At 41.4% G+C, this 17,090-nt stretch overlaps 1 long non-coding RNA gene across 1 annotated transcript in view; it reads left to right on the top strand.

Moving 5' to 3' along the window:
• Positions 1-17,090, top strand: part of LOC117027198 (uncharacterized) — a 40,620-nt gene that overhangs the window by 7,515 nt on the left and 16,015 nt on the right. Inside the window, exon 4 of the long non-coding RNA XR_004423882.1 lies at positions 4,673-4,745. This is a non-coding gene — a long non-coding RNA (uncharacterized LOC117027198). The remainder of the gene's footprint in view (positions 1-4,672; positions 4,746-17,090) is intronic.

Genomic DNA, 17,090 nt, shown 5'->3' with positions numbered 1-17,090 from the left:
GGCCTCATTTTGTCAGGAAGCTGGTATTTTGTAAATCACAGCTCTTCCAGGGCTGAGGACACATTTTGATTCTTGCCTAGAGTGATTGCCTGAAATATTTTGCCCTTTATGAACTAAACTACGAGTTAGAAGACTGATTTCTTATCGTGATTGGACATGTGAAAATCTGGGTGGTCTTGGTCCTGACCTTTCTAGATTAGAGTTTCCATAGCTCTATAGTGAGATGTTGGGTTATTAACCTTACTTGACTCTTCTAGTTTTAAAAGCTTGGAGGTTTTATTTTAATAATGAATATAAGCCCCTGATACAAGCTCTCCTTAAAAACTGAAGGCATTAGTTATAGGTAGTGGGTTTGGTTATTAATGGTTAAATATTCTTTTTTGCACTTGTTTGTATCTTTCATGTGTGTATAGTCATGTAAATAGGAAAGCTGTATTTGAAAACACAATAAGGACATATACTACTAGATTTTTCATTAAGACTTACTGAGCTAAACTAAGGTATTGCACTCAGGTGGGCTTTAATCCTTCACTTTAATAGGGATTTCACTAGGACGATCTAAAAGTTGAACTTGGCCTTCAGTCCATTCCCTGACTGTCTTTTTCCATTTGCGAGTCTTAATATTTGTACTTTCTCTTTATAGATGTTACTCCTCAGTTTTTATCTTTTTTCCCCCATTGGATTAAAACAAACAATGAGCTTTAAAAAGAACACTCCCAATGGTAGATATCTCCAGAGAGCTTATATTTACTTTAAACTGAATTCTTGCCAGACCGCCCAAGTGGATACCCCTGATTTTTTATTATCCATCACCATGTTACACTGTAGTGGATACAATGGCATAGAAATAATATATCCAAGCAAATCCCTGATAGCCCCACCAGACAACCAACACAAAACCATGAGAACATTTTCCCATCTAGTTCTAGAAAAATAATTCATACTTCTCCTCCTTTCCTTCCTTCCTTCCTTTTTCTTTTGAGGTTTGTAAAAGGCAAAAATATGGGTATTGTACGAGGTGTCATAAAAAACTACAGTGAATGTTTAAATTAAAAATTATTACAGTAAAAAACACATTGCCATTAATCCCTTCAAAATACTCCCCCTCTCTTCAAACATATTTATCCCATCGTTCTTGCCACTTTCTGAAGCAGTTCTGGAAGTCCTCTTTCGTGAGTGTCTTTAGTTGTGATGTCATGGCTGCCTCAATGTCCTCAATCAATTCAAAATGTTTACCTTTCATGGTTACTTTGACTTTCGGGAAGAGCCAGAACTTGCATGGTGCCAGATCCGGTGAATAAGGTGGATGAGGACACACCATAATGTTTTTATTTGACAGAAATTGCCGTACCAGAAGTGATGTGTGACACGGAGCATTGTCATGATGGAGGATGAAACAATTTGCCCATTTCATGTTAACGCATTGTTCGTGATCCATGATTTACAGCACAGTTTAAAGCACACCTTCTCTCAATCGTAGCTCATATCCGACTGCACCAAACAAGTTGAAACTTGTCACACACTGTTAACTTAGGTTCAACACGCCACTTCCATATTGAAGATCCCTGCCTTTCCATTGTTTGGCACTCGGCAGCAGCATTCATTGTATCTTTTGATCACACTTCGTAATTTGGTGCCTAAGAATTTAGACTCCGGAAAATGGGATTGCGCTGCCATGTTTCCCATTGGCTAAGGAAATGCCTTTCCCAAGAATATGCAAATATTAGCACCTAGACTTTTATGTCTTTTAAAGTTATATTTGTTTGTTTTATAACGTAATGCCAACATGACACTACAGTCAGCTGTACCTGAGACTAAAACTGTATATTTTGTGTTCAAAGCAAAGAATGAGGACATGGAAAAACTGGACATTTGAGTTTACCCATGATTATCTTAAGTTGACAGAGTTCTGGATATGGCCCAGTCATTTCTGGCTTGATTTTCTTGGCTAATTGCCACCAATCACATCTAAGGATTTGCCATCACATGGCCCTTTTCTCATACATACTGATATGTGTGAGCCGGATAGTGTAAAGGACTGTATGGTTATTTTAACTTTTTACTTGAGTTTTCAGTTGTAAAAACCACAAGGTGCATCCCAGTTCACTGACTTTATTGTGTAGAATGAAATGCACATATAGAACCAGTTTCATTAGCAAAAGTAAAATCAGTCCCCTCTTTGAAGATCTGGAATGATTTGCAAACCTGATCCCTATAAAGACATCTTTGTTAATTTAATACTTATCTATATACTTCTCCTTTTTCATCCATAGAACTTGCATTTCAAAAAAAGGAAAATCTTTTACAATGATTAATTCATTAACTCTGATAATATCTCTCTACACATGGGAGTCAGCAAACTCTGGCCCGAGGACCAAACATGATCAGCTACCTGTTTACCTCAGACTGAGAGCTAAGAATGGTATTTATATTTGTAAATGAGAAACAAAAGAAGAAAATTATTTCTTGGCATGTAAAAATTATGAAACTCAAATTTCAGTGTCCATAAAGTTTCACACACTCGTTCATTGTGGCTTGTCTGTGGCTCCTTGTATGTTCAGTGCCAGGGTTGGGCAGCGGTGACAGAGACTATATCGCCTGCAAAACAAAATATTTATTTGGTGGCCCATTTCAGAAAATGTTTGCTGCCTCTGATATAGACAAAGCTATTTTCCGAAGGAGAACTGAAGCACAGCATGGAATGTGTAGACTCATAAAAAGTACCACAATGAACTGGCATGGAATGTAAACTAAACTTCTTATGTGATATAATTTATAATGAAACATCTTGCATAAGCAGGGAAAATAAAAATCTGGAGATTAAAGTTAAAAATACAACTCAAAACCCTGAACTATGTGTAATGGGAAAGTTTGAAGAATAGAGCACAAGGATGGAAGGCACTTTTTGTCTGTTGCTCAAAGGTGCCCTTTCTGAACTAGTAGTCTTGCCTTCCTGAAAGCAGAGCTGTGTAGCCCTAGGCGATCACTAACCCTTGCTGATTGACTGATGGATGAGAGACACCCGGCTCTAGTTCTGGCCTGAGTAGGCAGTGATGAGGGTGACTTTTGAATGTCTCGGGTCTCAAAGCAAGCACACATCTTTTTTTGGTCTCATGAAAAGGCTGAGTGTGTATCCTTCCGTTAATGCCCCCTAGACGTGCTATGGTCAGGTTCCCCAAAAGCCTGCATATTCCTTTTATTTTGGACATATTTTAGTCCATTAGGGAGGGGATAACTAAGATTACAGTTTCAATACTTGTTATAATCTCTACAGCAGGGAGAATTGTCAGTGGTGGAGGAGGAATGTGCCTAAGAACATTGGTTACCCCTTGTAATTTCCAGTTTGTACGTGTATGTGTGTGTCTAATGTTGTATTTTGGGATAATCTCTTGGTGCAGTAGTTCATATGTATAATTTATAAACACATGCTACATTTTTATATATTCATGTGCTCAGACTTTTTATTGTTTTATGTGTGTTACCAAACAGTTTGTATACTTGTTGGCTTAATTTTCTGTTGATGCATAACAAATTATCACAAATGTAGCGGCTTAAAGCAACACTTATTATCTCACAGTTCTCATCCATTAGGAGTCTGGGAATGGCTTAGCTAGATCCGTGGCTCAGGGTCTCCCAACGCTGCAATGACAGTGTTGGCTGGGACTGCGTCTTCATCTCAAATCTCGGTCTCCTTCCACTCTCAAGTGGTGTTGGCAACATTGAATCTGTAGAACACATGATGGCTTGCTTCTGCAAGGTCATCAGGAGAGAATCTCCATGGCTCAGAGAAGGCCTAAGCCCTCTTTCAAAGGCTACCCAACTGATTCAGTCAGGCCCAGCCAGGATAATCTCCCTTTTGATTAGTTCAAGTCCCAACTGATCTGGGACCTTCGTTGCATTTGCAAAATCCCTCTCACCTTGCCATAAGATGTGACATAATCAAGGGGGTGACATCTGTCACCTTTGTCATTTAACTTAATCATGGCGTAACACTGGGGAGCTGAGATCATAGGTGCCATCTTAGAATTTTGGCTATCACGTTGTGGGCAAAAAAAGCATGACTCCAACTTTGAATCTTAGCTTTCCCGCTTACTAGCTGTGTGATTGCACAACTAATTTAACTTCTCTATGCCTCAGTGCTTTCGACTGTAAATTGGAGATCATTCTAGTATCATTTTAGGATTCTAACACCTACTACTTTGGGCTGGCTGGTGCCAGAATTAAATAAGATTATGCCTTTAAAGGGTCTAGCACGGTGACTGGCAAACAGCAAGTTGTGAATGGGTGTTTGATCATTTCATTCGATATTCCTCTTCAGGCACACAGACTTTTTATTCATACGACAGAACAATAATATTGGACGTCACCAGAATGTGCCTCACTGGATCTCAAGTAAGCAAGATGAGAGGAGGGAAATGAGGAATGCAAATTAATCCTGGTTTATGATAGAAAGGGCTTACTCTGGTAGTGATCAAGAACAAGCTAGTTCAGTAAATGGTGCTTGAACACAAAGCGAGATACTGTATGTGAAAACGCCTGCACTCAATAAATGTTAGTTGAATTTCAATCTGGACAGCAGTACATGTGTAATAATTGTTAGTGGACTTGTTGTGATTATCTTCTTATAAAGTCAAATCACTTGCTTAACCAAATTCTTTCTTTTCCTTTCCAGTTACCCGCAGAACTATTTGAACACGACAAACATTTAATTTGCCAGATGGCTCCTCCTTCTTCCCGGATCTAAGGTACAGTCTGTTAGTATGAAACCAATAGAGAAAGTCAAAGTGTCAGAATATTTGTCAAAGATCTTGATAAAGCATGTATAGCAAATGAAGAAATACAAACACCGAACCCCGGACCTGCAGTTTCTGTGCTGGGAAATTGTTCTTATCTACCTCCTAGTCTCAAGTTCAAAAGCCTGTGCTAAGCTCTTCTATGAAGGGGAGGAGGAAAAAAAAACAAACCCCAAACAAGAAAGCTCCTCAAAATATACCACTCTAAATTTTCTCATGTCCTTGGAAATAAAAAAGCAACAATTTCCCCTGATTACAGACTTCCTGATATGCAGAGAATGCACAGCCCCAAGTGACCTCTGCTCACAATAATGGGTAGACAGAAAGGCACACAGTGCAGTCTTTTGTATTCTCGCTATATTGTCATCTTGTTCCCCAGAATGGCTTCGGGCCTGGTGATGGGGAGAGGGCTGCTTTGCTGAGGAGCCCTCTCCAGAGTTACTGGTGCGGCTGTGGGCAGATCTGGGGAGACTCGAAAGGAAAATTCCTGGGAGCAGGGGCTGTGACTCCAGTAACTCTGCCACCCTGGATTTCCTGATGAGGCTGGGGCCTTGGATCTCTTGGAATCATATTAGAGTGAATCAGAGCTAACAATTCTAAAGTCTTATGGAAGAGAGAGAAGGGGGTGGGGAGGGTGAATGAATGAATGGGAGAGAACAGCATCAATATACAGCAGTACTCTGCGTCTCATTGTCAAGTTTGGCGAAATGTCCTGCGTGGCAGATCCATATCTTGCTACATTTTTCATAAAGAGGAATTTGTTTAGAGGGCAGTAGGGACAATGGGACCGTAGGGTTGGTAAATCATTTTTTGCCTTACTTCAGGATCTCTGCATATAATCTCTCTATTTTTTATCCTTAAATAGAGAAAAATAGAGTAGTGGAGACAAACATCCAGAAGTTTCCAGACATCCAGGTGCTTGATATTGTGGAAATATAGACACAGATTGTCTGGGCTTTACATAGACTCATTATTTATGCTTTTTGTTTGTATATATATTTTGAGCAGGTGGGATAGGTGGACTATGGGCAGACTTGATTCATAACACACACTTATGAAGCAGCTCTACTGGGCGTAAGATACTGTGAAAGACACAGATGAATCAGAAGGGGACTCTGGCTTATGAGATTTATAGTTATCTCCCAGAGACAGCAGCTTGTCATGAGCATTGTTCAGAGCTGCACTCACATCTGTACAAGTCGTCTCCTGGAAAAGTTGGTCAAAAACGTTCAATGGGTGCCTCATTCTGGACGAGAACAAGAGAGAGATTGAATTGACCGGTCACTTAACAAATGTGGTTAACCCGATTTCCAGTTTACTAACAGCCAAGCCGAAGTCTTCTAGGAGGTGTAAGTCAGCTCTCTGACCTATATCGATCTTTGTTCATGTCTACTGGAGGAAAAAACAACTAGTCCAGCTGCTGTCAGGAAGCCAAAATTACAACCAGCTAGTCAGATGCAGTGTTCGCCTGTGAACCAAGGGTTTGGATTCACCTACACCGGGCCTCCAGGGTGCTTTCCTCATTCAACATTCCACCCCCCATTTACCCCGGCTCTCTTTCTAGTCATCATTGGCCAAAGCAGGATAAAATACCTCTATTATTATCAGAGGTTCAGCATTACCTAAGATTTATCTTTTTCAAAACTAGGTAGCCATTACATTTATCAAAAGGAGAGATGTAGTAGATGTGACTAAGTTCATATTGCCAATGGGTATTGCAAATTATACTAAGAAAAGCTGAGTGCAAACATTTTGTGTTATTAGCTTCTCAGATTTGATTATACTATTTTATGAGGGCCTTTTTTTCCTTCTCAACATGTGTGACATTTTTCTTAAAGTAACAACCAACCTAATATATTATTTGTACCACCTGCAGCGTTATGGCTAAGAGGAATAATCCACGTGGGTGCTGATGAAATTTTAGTCTTTTATTTCTGAACTGTTGGAGCCATTTAGCAGCTGGCCCACGGGTGGACTGCTTAGAGCATATAAATACCTCTTAACCAAGGCTGCACCATCTTTTTGGCTATGAGTGTCCCTAGGACGATAAATCAAAACTCTGCAGTATTTAAATGTGTGTTTCCATGAAAGGCATGCTAAACTGCACCTCTCGATACTATTTGAACATTGTCATGTGGCAGGGTCTCTCCTGACAAAGGCAGCCAAGGAGGTAACTCTCTACTCCCTAGTGACAGCATTTTCAAATTGTTCTTTTCTGCTCAATAAAGGTTAAAAAGGAAGTGAAACCTTTTGTAGTCTTCTGCACTGCTGTTTTTCCAGACAGAGCAGAAATGCCTGCCATACATTCTTCTAAGGGCTTGCTAAGAAAGGGTTGAAAATAGCAGGCAAGAAGTGTTTTTGTTTTGCTGCCTGTTGGTTGGCTATGAAATGAAAACAAAAAGATGACATTGAATTTGGCGTTTGAAACTGCAGCGCCCTTGTTTCTGTGATGACTGGCTCGACAAGCTCACAGGATTCTAGGAGCAGGAGCCTGTCCCGGGAGCCAACTCAGCTATTTGTCAAGAATGAAAGCACTGGGGCTGTGCAGTCTTTCCTCTTCCCGACCTTTGTAGCAGCAAACTGGGCAGAAACACATGCAAATAAAAATCAAGAACCCCAGAGAGCAACCAAATCATTTTCAGACAGACTGATAATGAACTTCAAGCCTTCAGCTCAAATATCACTGATTTAAATCCGTTTGTTCTAGCTCTTTAATAGAATCTGAGGTTAAATACACAAACATATTGTTGGAATTCTCTCTGTACTAACACTGGTGTGTGGTTTAAAAAACAAAACAAAACAGCACAGTGATTTTTAAAAATCGAGCATTTATATCTCAGTAAAGCTGGGGGGAAATTCTAGCATTGAATGAGGAAATATAAAATGCTTTTTGATTTCCTTGTCCTGATTTTGAAGTGTTTTTTTTCCCCCTTTATTTCCCTACCTTAAAAGTTTTAAAATTTAAGCCAGGTGTGAGCTCAGAGGAGGAAGGAAGCTACATTTGTGTCCCAAACAACGAGAAATGGTAGTGTTACCATTTGTTGAATGAAAGAATCTTCAGCCTCCTTATCCATCTATTCTTCTAACCTATCCTTCTAGTTCTTCTATTTAGGTAATAGATTTGAATCACAAGTTCCTGGATCAGTGGTCCTGCTTGTATTACTGGGGTTACATTAAGAAGTTTAGAGGATCCTATATCTCGAAAGTCTTCCTTTCTTTCCCTGTGTCGGGAGATTTATTGAGAAAATCTGCCTTCAGCTATGGCGATGGCTTGGCAGCCTTAGTTCTCTCTTACTTCCTGTTAATCATTTGCATTTCTATGGCCTATTATAGCCAACCGTCTCAACAAACCTCCTAAAATGTGAGGATAAATTTAATTAAACTGTATTTTTTTTTTGTCTCTGGGATGAATATGACAATATTTTGCTCATTTCAGAACTAGAAGATTAAGGCCCCAAAGTTGCAAAGATATTTCTTTTTCTGAATTCTATGTATTTATGTAGTATGTGAATAAATCATTCCGTACAGTAAAAAAATCTGAATTTTTTTTTTCCTTTAGGTTGGAAACAAAAACCCTTTTCAGAGAATTTGATGATTTTTGTCTCCAACCCTTAGCTTTATTCACCCATTCTGTTAACCGCAGTTATAAAAGCAACAGAACTATCTACCTTTGTGATCAGGAGAGGCCATTAAGAAATTAGCTAAAGAATTAAAAAATCCTCCTTTTCAAGGACTTTCATGATCTTTCTCCTCTATGAAAATCCTTTGATCTCTCCTTATCTGAATTTTCCATTTATATTACTATATCAGTGGTTCTGAACTTTTAAAAAAGTGACACCTGTTTTGCACCCTAAATTTTTTTGTGGACTTCCACAAGATACTATAATCATTTTTTAGAATTTTGAAATTTATTACAAAGAGAAGAATCTTCTAGCTAAAGAATTGCACTCATTAGACTAGGAAAACGTTTGTTCCATATGGGATCTCTCGCTCCCGTTATAATTCTGTGAGCCCAAGGGAATCAGACCCAAAGTGACCAATTCTACGTATTTTCATGCAGCCATTTGGGTGCTTCTTTGCCTGGTTTTCTAATTGCTTCTCAGCATTTAGTTTTCGAGGATGGAAATTAGGCCATCTTTTTATCTCCCACAGGCTGGCCACATAGTACTGCTTTAGAAACTAGTCCTTAATGCATTGCTTGGTCGATTCTCTTTTTACATAGGAAAAGACACTGCACTGACCTTTTAGACAAATCTTTGGTTGCTGCAACTCGTTTTATATTTTAGTATAAAGTGAAGGGCCTCTGACTTCCATCTAGTAAGAATCTGAACAAATACTTGTGGATTAACAGTTTCCATCTTTGCAGACTGTGTCCTTTGAAGCTCGTTTTGCTTTCTTTTCTCACTATCACAGGGCCTTTTTTTTTCCTTTGAGCATAAAAGTCCCAAAAGACCTAGTCCCTTCAGAAAGGAACCTCTGGGCCACTTGGCTGAATGGATAAAAGGTCCAGGCCTGATCCATTGGCTGCTGGAATAGTCAAGTGAAGGGAAAAAAAGACCCCATTAACCAACTTTTCTACCTGTACTTTAGTCTTGATTGCAAATTGTTTGTTTCTAATGTCTTTTCATCATAATCTTTACAATCGTCTTGTCAACAAGTTATCCTAAAAATTGTTGAAAAGGCTCCATTCATACTTAGCATAGAGCTAACCTTCGGATTCCTTTGTGACTATTGCTTCGCTCTTAACACGTGGCTGGTATGAACTTGTTTTGAAAATCCTGACACTGGAACACATTTTCACTCAGTAAAGTCGACTACACCTTCCTCATGGACTGATTTTAAGGGGCTTCTTCATCTAATTGGCGATGACCCCAGAACCTTAACCTCCACCATGAAAATTTCCCAGTTTACTCAGCTCCCAAACCTCATCACTTCTCCAGTTCTCTCGGTTGCTGAATGTTGAACATGGAACACCTTAACTGTGGCTGCATAGAATTGGTTGGGAATTACATGTGTCTTTCTGTATGAGGACTACAGAGAACTCTTCATTGGGTCTAGAAACTGGCTTATGTTGCCCTCTCCAAAAATAGGTGGAATGCTTTTTCATTTTAAATAATGTCCAGGGACTTGCCATTGGCTCTGGGTTTTTTTAATTGCGTAATTCTCTGATGTTGTTGGGGATTTGAATTCAAGCATGCAATGATAACTGCAGCCAAGACCTATGGGTCTACTCTTGGCTTCTTATTAGCCGTGTGACTTGGTGCAGGTCACTCTCTCTGGCTTTGATTTTCTTATTTGTAAAATGATGTAATTTGATCAGGTTCTTTCCAGGCCTCTCCCTGGTCCTTTCCATCTCTAAATGTCTATGATAAATAGTGGAGCCACGTCATCATGGGTTCCAGCATAGCACCCTCATGTCTAGTGCATTCCTGGCACGCACACACATCTCCATATAGGGCTCCTTGGTTTTTAAAGAATAGCAAATGGAAAAGCAGACCTGAAACCCACATAGTTTCAGTTCTGACTTAGTGAGTTTTGAATTTGAATGCTTTCACACATGAAACAGTGAGTGGGCAGAACAATCCTACAAAAAGAGAGTCCTGAGGTTGGATGAGCAATGCACAACCCCTTTCTATTGATGATTTGCTTTTGGAACAAAATGCATCACTGCTCAAAGCCAAAAAAGAGAGAGAAAAAAATAAGCAAAAGATAAAAGAGAACCCACCATACCACGTGAGAGGCATTGTTGAACAAAGAGAAGTAGAACATGGCGGCATGTGTATCCACATAGGCCCTTGGCCAACCCACCTACTTCTAGTGCTGCCACACCTGCATATATCAGGCTGGTTTCTGGGATGGAGGATTTTACTGAGCCTTTGAAAGCAGAGGATTTTGTTCCCTGTCTCAAGACTTTAAAAAAAAAGAAAAAAGGCAGTGCTAAGAGGAGAGACTGTTGGGATCGATGCTACATGCTGTAGTGTCTTCCAAATAGCTCTGTGGGATGAGAAACATTTGAGCTGGGATGTGTGAAATGCTGGTACCAAGAATGGTGAACAATGGTGCCTCACCATTGTTTCTTACTGCTTACAGGCAGAGCGTCCTGGTATCAAGGGGTGTGAGCACACTGTCTACAAATAATATGTTTGCAACTTTTAAATTCATTTGAGTTCTGATTGACAAATGAGTTCCAGGCAAATGATTATCTGCATGATTTTTCATAAAATTTTGTTACACCAGCACTTAAATGAAATATAAAAACCAATCAGGAAATGAGGGAGGTCTGAAATGTTGCTTGGGAGTGTCAAGAGAAGATGGAGAGAAATGCTAAGGATTTAAGTGGGAAGAATTAGTGAGGAAAAACATATGACACTATTACACTGGAATTTTTCCTTTTTTGGCCATTCCTGAATTTTCATAGTTATAACCATTAGTCTCAAGCTATTCCTCTGATATTTTTACGTCTTATAAAAATGAAGAGTTTATAAAAGACAATATCTTGTAGGTCTGGAGCATTTGTAATTGGCTTTTTGAAAGACTTTGTTACTTATCTGCCCATGAGTGCCTTTCCAAGCTTTCCTCGGATTTTTTGGGGGGGAGTGGGAGCGAGGGAAGCAAAATTAGTTTTCCTGTTTAAATACTGGAACTCCTGAAGAATATCTGTTTCCCAGAGAGTGTTAAATAAAGGAGATATACATACAACACATTTTTTAAAAAATGTCAGTTCTGCGAAGGTACCTAAAGAAAACATGACATACAGAATTGTGGGGAAGGGTGCAAGGGAAGTCAGACCTCATGGAGAAAATAACATAATGCGACCATGCGTGGAGATGAGTGAAAAGATGTAGCTAGAGAATCATAAATAAGAATTGAAAGTAATGTTGATTTTTCTCTTGGGCTTAGAAAGTTTGGCGAACCATTTAAAAATAAATACTCAGCAGTTCTCCCAAGGAGTGTGAGAGATGGGAAAGACTGGTTTCTACATGACAGCCCTCTGTATGACTGAGGCTGTATGTCTTGGAGGTATACAGTGTCTAAAATGTACAGAGTTCCTACCCCCAAGGAGCTTGCATTCTAGTGAAGAGTGACTGACAAAAAATAACCCAAAACGAAACAAAGAAATATCATAGCCAGGCTTATTGATAAATGTTTTGGAGAAAACTAAAATCGGGTAAAGGAGATGGAGAGAGCATGGGAAGGTGGGGATCCATGCTATTTTACATAGCAATGATCACAAGGAACATTAAATCTAGTCATCATTCTCCCTCTGCACAGACGAAGAAACTGAGGCACTGAAAGTTGACCCAAGGTCCTCAGCTGGGCAGTGGCCCGTTGGGAATAAAGCCCAACTCTCATGGCCCAAGACAGTATTCTGTCTTCTTTCCTCCACCCTAGGCTGGCCCATAGTTGGAAATGAGTGGCTGCTGTCAGATTTTGAAGTTTATCATGTCTTCCCTTTGTGATCAATTCCCTTTGATTCTCTTAGGAATACAAAATGAATTGGCCAACATTATTTTCACACCATCTTAGGCAATTGGGAGTGGTACCTAAGATTGAGAACCGTCTAGTTTGCTAGTGGTGACTTGGGAATTGTCTAGAGTTGACCCAACCGACGGCATGGTCAATAAGTGTTCATGACACTGCTTGGCACTCTTCACCATGACATGACACATTCAGGAGGAGAGCACTGCTTCTCCAAGGGCAGTGTGCACAGGAGTCAGGGAATGGTTTGAAAGTGCAGATTCTGGTGCACGAGGTCTGAGGCGGGGCCTCAGACTCTGCGTTTCCAGCAAGCTCCCAGGGTATGCTGATGTCGCTGGTCCTGGGACCACACTGAGTAGCAAGGGTCCAGGTGCCTCTGGTCCAGTTTGCTCAGCACAGCTGAGTAAGACACCTCACAGTTAAAGCTTGCATTTTCTTCCCATTTCCCCATGGCCCTACTCCCCTCTTTGGAAGGATCCAGCTTAAAAAAAGAAAACGTTACGAAACACCAGTGCCAAGCCTGAATTACAATGTTAGATACGTAATTATCTGGGCCAAAAGCAGATGTCTCAGACTGCGACTTAGCTCAGCCCACCGCCTGGGGCTACATGATAAATTTGCTAGACTGAAGAGGCTACAAGGCATATGCAAGGGCAAAAGGAGTCCCTGTTCCTGAAACTCGGGGAGGTGAGGAGTGAACAAGGGTCACCATTGCATAACTAATGTTGGAAGCTTCCCCTTCCCACCAGATTGCAAGCTGAGATCTGGCTTGTTATCTCGGCTGCAAGGGTGACTCAGTCTGTGTCTGTAAATGAAAGCTTTCCTCCTTGGCTGTGAAATAAAAATAGCAAAGAACTTGTGCTATGATGGGGCTTGTCCCCTACCGGGGTTGCTGCTGTCCATCGTTACGAGCCAGTGCTTGAGCCATCTTGAAGGAAGGTGTGAGCATGAACGAGAACCTAGTTTGGGACATGTTGCAGAACCAGTCTGTAGAGGGGGTCTCCGTGTAAACCCTGCCGTCTACCGCTCTTTACATTTGAGCATATATGCTTGCTGAATGTCTCGCTGTCAACAACCTTCACTGACCCTGCAGCATATGTGAATGCATGTCCCGGGAACTCAGACTCCAGCGCAGGAGGGACATGCCACCCCACCCCCATGGTAATCTGGGGGTGAGCTTGGGAGAACTGGGCTCCCCAAGTCTTTTTGTAAGCTCGGTTCCTTTTCAGAGGAAAATGGTGACAATGATAATAAGAAAAACTTAAAGTGATATCTCTAAGTGGACAAAGGCTGAACAGTTCCCATTTTTCTTATGGAGGCAAAACTAGTACTGGTGGGCCTAGATTTTCACAGCTGCATGGGGCTGCATTTCATTATGAGACTTTGAGCCATTTGGTCTATTCAGTAAGACCCTGTGGGAGATGTAACGATGGGGTGGTGACTGGGTGGTAGATATGTGACTTTGGATCTCTTGGCATTTGCCAAAATCTTTTAGACTGACTCACTCCTTCTACAATCAAGACTGTCACCACCCAAGAAAATGATCATTCGCCTTGAAACCGTTTGGATCTCCCATAACGCTCTCAGTAAGACAAATGGAACACTCTGGACCATGAACCAATGACCCAGAAGGGTGGACTTCACTCTGGGAATTTTTGCTGGTCTCTTTGCTCAGAGTTGAACTAGAGAGGTGGCAAGTAGTGGTGAACCTCTCTGAACAGTTACTAGAATGCTTTTCCATGACCCAGATAAGCCATCCAGGGAAACAAAGACTGGTTCACTGGCCAATAACAGCCTCTCAGCCTTGGGGAAGGGAATAGCAAAGTCAAACACCTTCTCCTTCACCAAATCTCAGTCCATCGCAGCATCTCAAGGATAAGGCTCTGGAGTGGCCCAGTTATGGCAGTCCTGGGATTTCTACATGAGACTGGGATCTCGGCAAACGCCAGCTGTTTCTGGAGGGCGATTTTGGGAAAACAGAGGGGAAAAAAATCCTTTTAATTCAAATAGTCCTTCTCACTATCACTTTGAATGGCTAAATCATTTGTACTTTTAATTGTCCTCATTTATACGTGGTGTGTGTAAGGGGACACCCACTGATAGGACCACTCTATAGCTCTACAGAGTGAGCCGGGCCCGGTGGGTGGGGTTGGGGGGAGGGGAGCACGGAGGAACAGAGAAGAGTTTGATCCATTTTTCTTATTGTACCACTGATCTTAAAACATTGTAATTTCTTTAAAGCAAAATAGCATGCTCGTTTTTATTTGAATTAACTTTTTACTTTGGGATACTTTTAAATTCACGGAAAAGTTGCAAAGGCAGCACAAAGTTCCCACACGTCCTCATCCAGCTCCCTAATGTTGACATTGTACATTTGCACTGTTCATTTGTCAAATCTAAGAAACAGACATTGGGGCAGTATTGTTAACCAAACTCCAGACTTTATTTGGGCTTCGTCAGTTTTTCCATGAATGTACTTTATTCCAGGAGCCAATCCAGGGTACCATATTGCATTAAATCACATGCTCTTTTCTAGAAGACCTCCACTTGAACTTATCTGGCTGACCTTTTCGGCAGCCATATGAGCAGAGCCCTGGCCAGACCGACTCTGGGAGACAAAGATGTATAGTCATCAAGCAGTTCGCTGTCTGGTTGTTGAGGATGATACACACGTAGCACCATGGGGGACGCACAGTCAGGAGGCTTGCAAGCGGGGCCTTGGGATTGTGGAGCACAGGCATAGCTGTGCCTGGGCCCCACTGAGAACTCATTTGTGATGAGCTCCGAGAATCAGAAGTTGTTCCTAGGTAGAGAGTGGGCTGGGAGGAAAGTCTGGGGAGGTGATATACAGAGCGCTACCCAATCTCACTTCAATAGAAAAGGGAACATACTGTGGGCTGCTGAGCCCCTCATTCAAGATGTAGACACCATGAACTGGCAAATGTCCTGCTTTCCAAAAACAATGGAGGGAAGTACCCTAATACTGGGGAATTGTGCACGCACGTGCGCATGCATGTGTGGGTATGGTTTTCAGTTGGGGCTCATTAGGAAGAAACCCCACTGATCTTTCTTCTCTCTCTTTCTCTCTTCTCCTCCCTTCCCCCCCCCCCCTGTCTTTCTTTCTTACTGTAGCTTGTTGAGCTTTTTGATTTTACAGCAAAGAACTCACAAAAAGAGTGCTGTTGTTCCCAGGCTAAAAGCACAAGAAAATGGTAAAAATCCTGTAGCATACTAGAGGCCAGATAGAAAATCATCCGTCTAATCTGTTGGTTATTTGTTTTGTTGGTGGCGATCATCTCTGCTTTTTCCTCACCCTAGTGGTGCTGACTCTCGTCATAGCAGAGGCCAAAGAAGTGGAGCGAGTACCCATTTCCCCCACTGACACCAAACGGCTGCAGAGGAAATGGGCTGCCTCACTGACAGCCTCAGCTGGCTCCACAGGGAGGATATGGGCTGTCCTGGGGACAGAGGCTGAACACAGAGCTGAAAGCAGCGCTCTCCAAAAGCAGGGCATCCATTGGTGTCAGAAGAAATGGTAATGTGGACCTGTACGATTTCAGGTCGGGTTCAACCAAAGTGTTCCCAAGTTCTGTTTTCCATGTCAAAGCTTAACTTCTGTTCTCCCCCAAGAATTTGCTTTCTTAATTTAAAGAAGGCCAAGATGTAGCATCAATACCCTTCTACTCTGGTCTTCCACAAAATTCCCAGTGTGCACACGCTGTCCAGCAAACCCAAAATTTGGTAGTGGACATAGGAGTGGGGGCAGGGCTGTTATGATGCCAGCGGTTTAGCTGAAGGACTCACCAGGCAGGTGGGTTTAACTTAACGGCAAGAGAAGAAGGTGAGACTCCCATGGTGACAGCCCCCCATGGGTGAGGGCCTGGAGGTTGAGAAGGCAGGAAAAATAGTGTGTCTTTTGTGGTTAAGTACAAGCCGGAGTGACTTCAACAGCTGAGGGGACCTTAATCTTTCTGAACCTCAGATTTTTTCCATCTGTAAATGAGAATATTCTCATCTGCCCTGTCTATCTTGCAGGGTTCTAGTAAGAGCTCAAAAAACAAATGAACATAGAGGACATTGCCTGGTGTAAACGTACTCAAAAAAGGTGGCTCTTGTTCATATTACTTCCTGTATCATAAAAGAACGTTTTCCTGCATTTGAATTCCTAGTAAATATGAAGAGTTTCATTGCAGTAAAAAGAGAACAAACTTGATGCTACTAGATAAAAATATATTGGTATTTGCCTGTTGTGGCAGAGAGAATAATGGCTCTGCAAAGATGTCCATATCCTAAATTCCAGAACTTGTGAGTGCATTATGTTACAAGGCAAAGAGGAATTCAGGTTGCAGATGGAATTCAAGTTGCTAAGCAGGTGACCTTGAGATATAGGGAGACTATCTCGGGGTATTTCAGTCGACCCAATGTGATCACAAGGATTAAAAGTGAAAAAGGAAGCTGTAACTATGGAAGAGAAACCCAGAGAGATGGCGGCGTGAAAAGGACGTGACCTGGCATTGTCAGCTTCGAAGATGGAGGCAGGGGCCATGACCCAAGGAATGTAGGCAGACTTTATAATGTGAAAGAGGCAAGGAAGTGAATTCTCACCAAGAACCACCGAAATGAATGCAGCCTTGATCTTATCCCAGTGAGATCCATGTCAGACTTCTGATCCATGGAACTGTGAGATTACAGAATTATGTTGTTTTAAGCCGCTGAGTTTGTGGTAATTTGTTACAGCAGCAATAGAAAATGAATACACCTCTCAACAGAAATTCTAGAGTAATAGCACATTCTTGGCTGTAGGAATGAAATGTTTAT

The sequence above is a fragment of the Rhinolophus ferrumequinum genome, chromosome X (assembly GCF_004115265.2).
Source record: "Rhinolophus ferrumequinum isolate MPI-CBG mRhiFer1 chromosome X, mRhiFer1_v1.p, whole genome shotgun sequence".
Taxonomy (NCBI): Eukaryota; Metazoa; Chordata; class Mammalia; order Chiroptera; family Rhinolophidae; genus Rhinolophus; species Rhinolophus ferrumequinum.
This window is presented reverse-complemented; position numbering and strand designations above follow the sequence as displayed.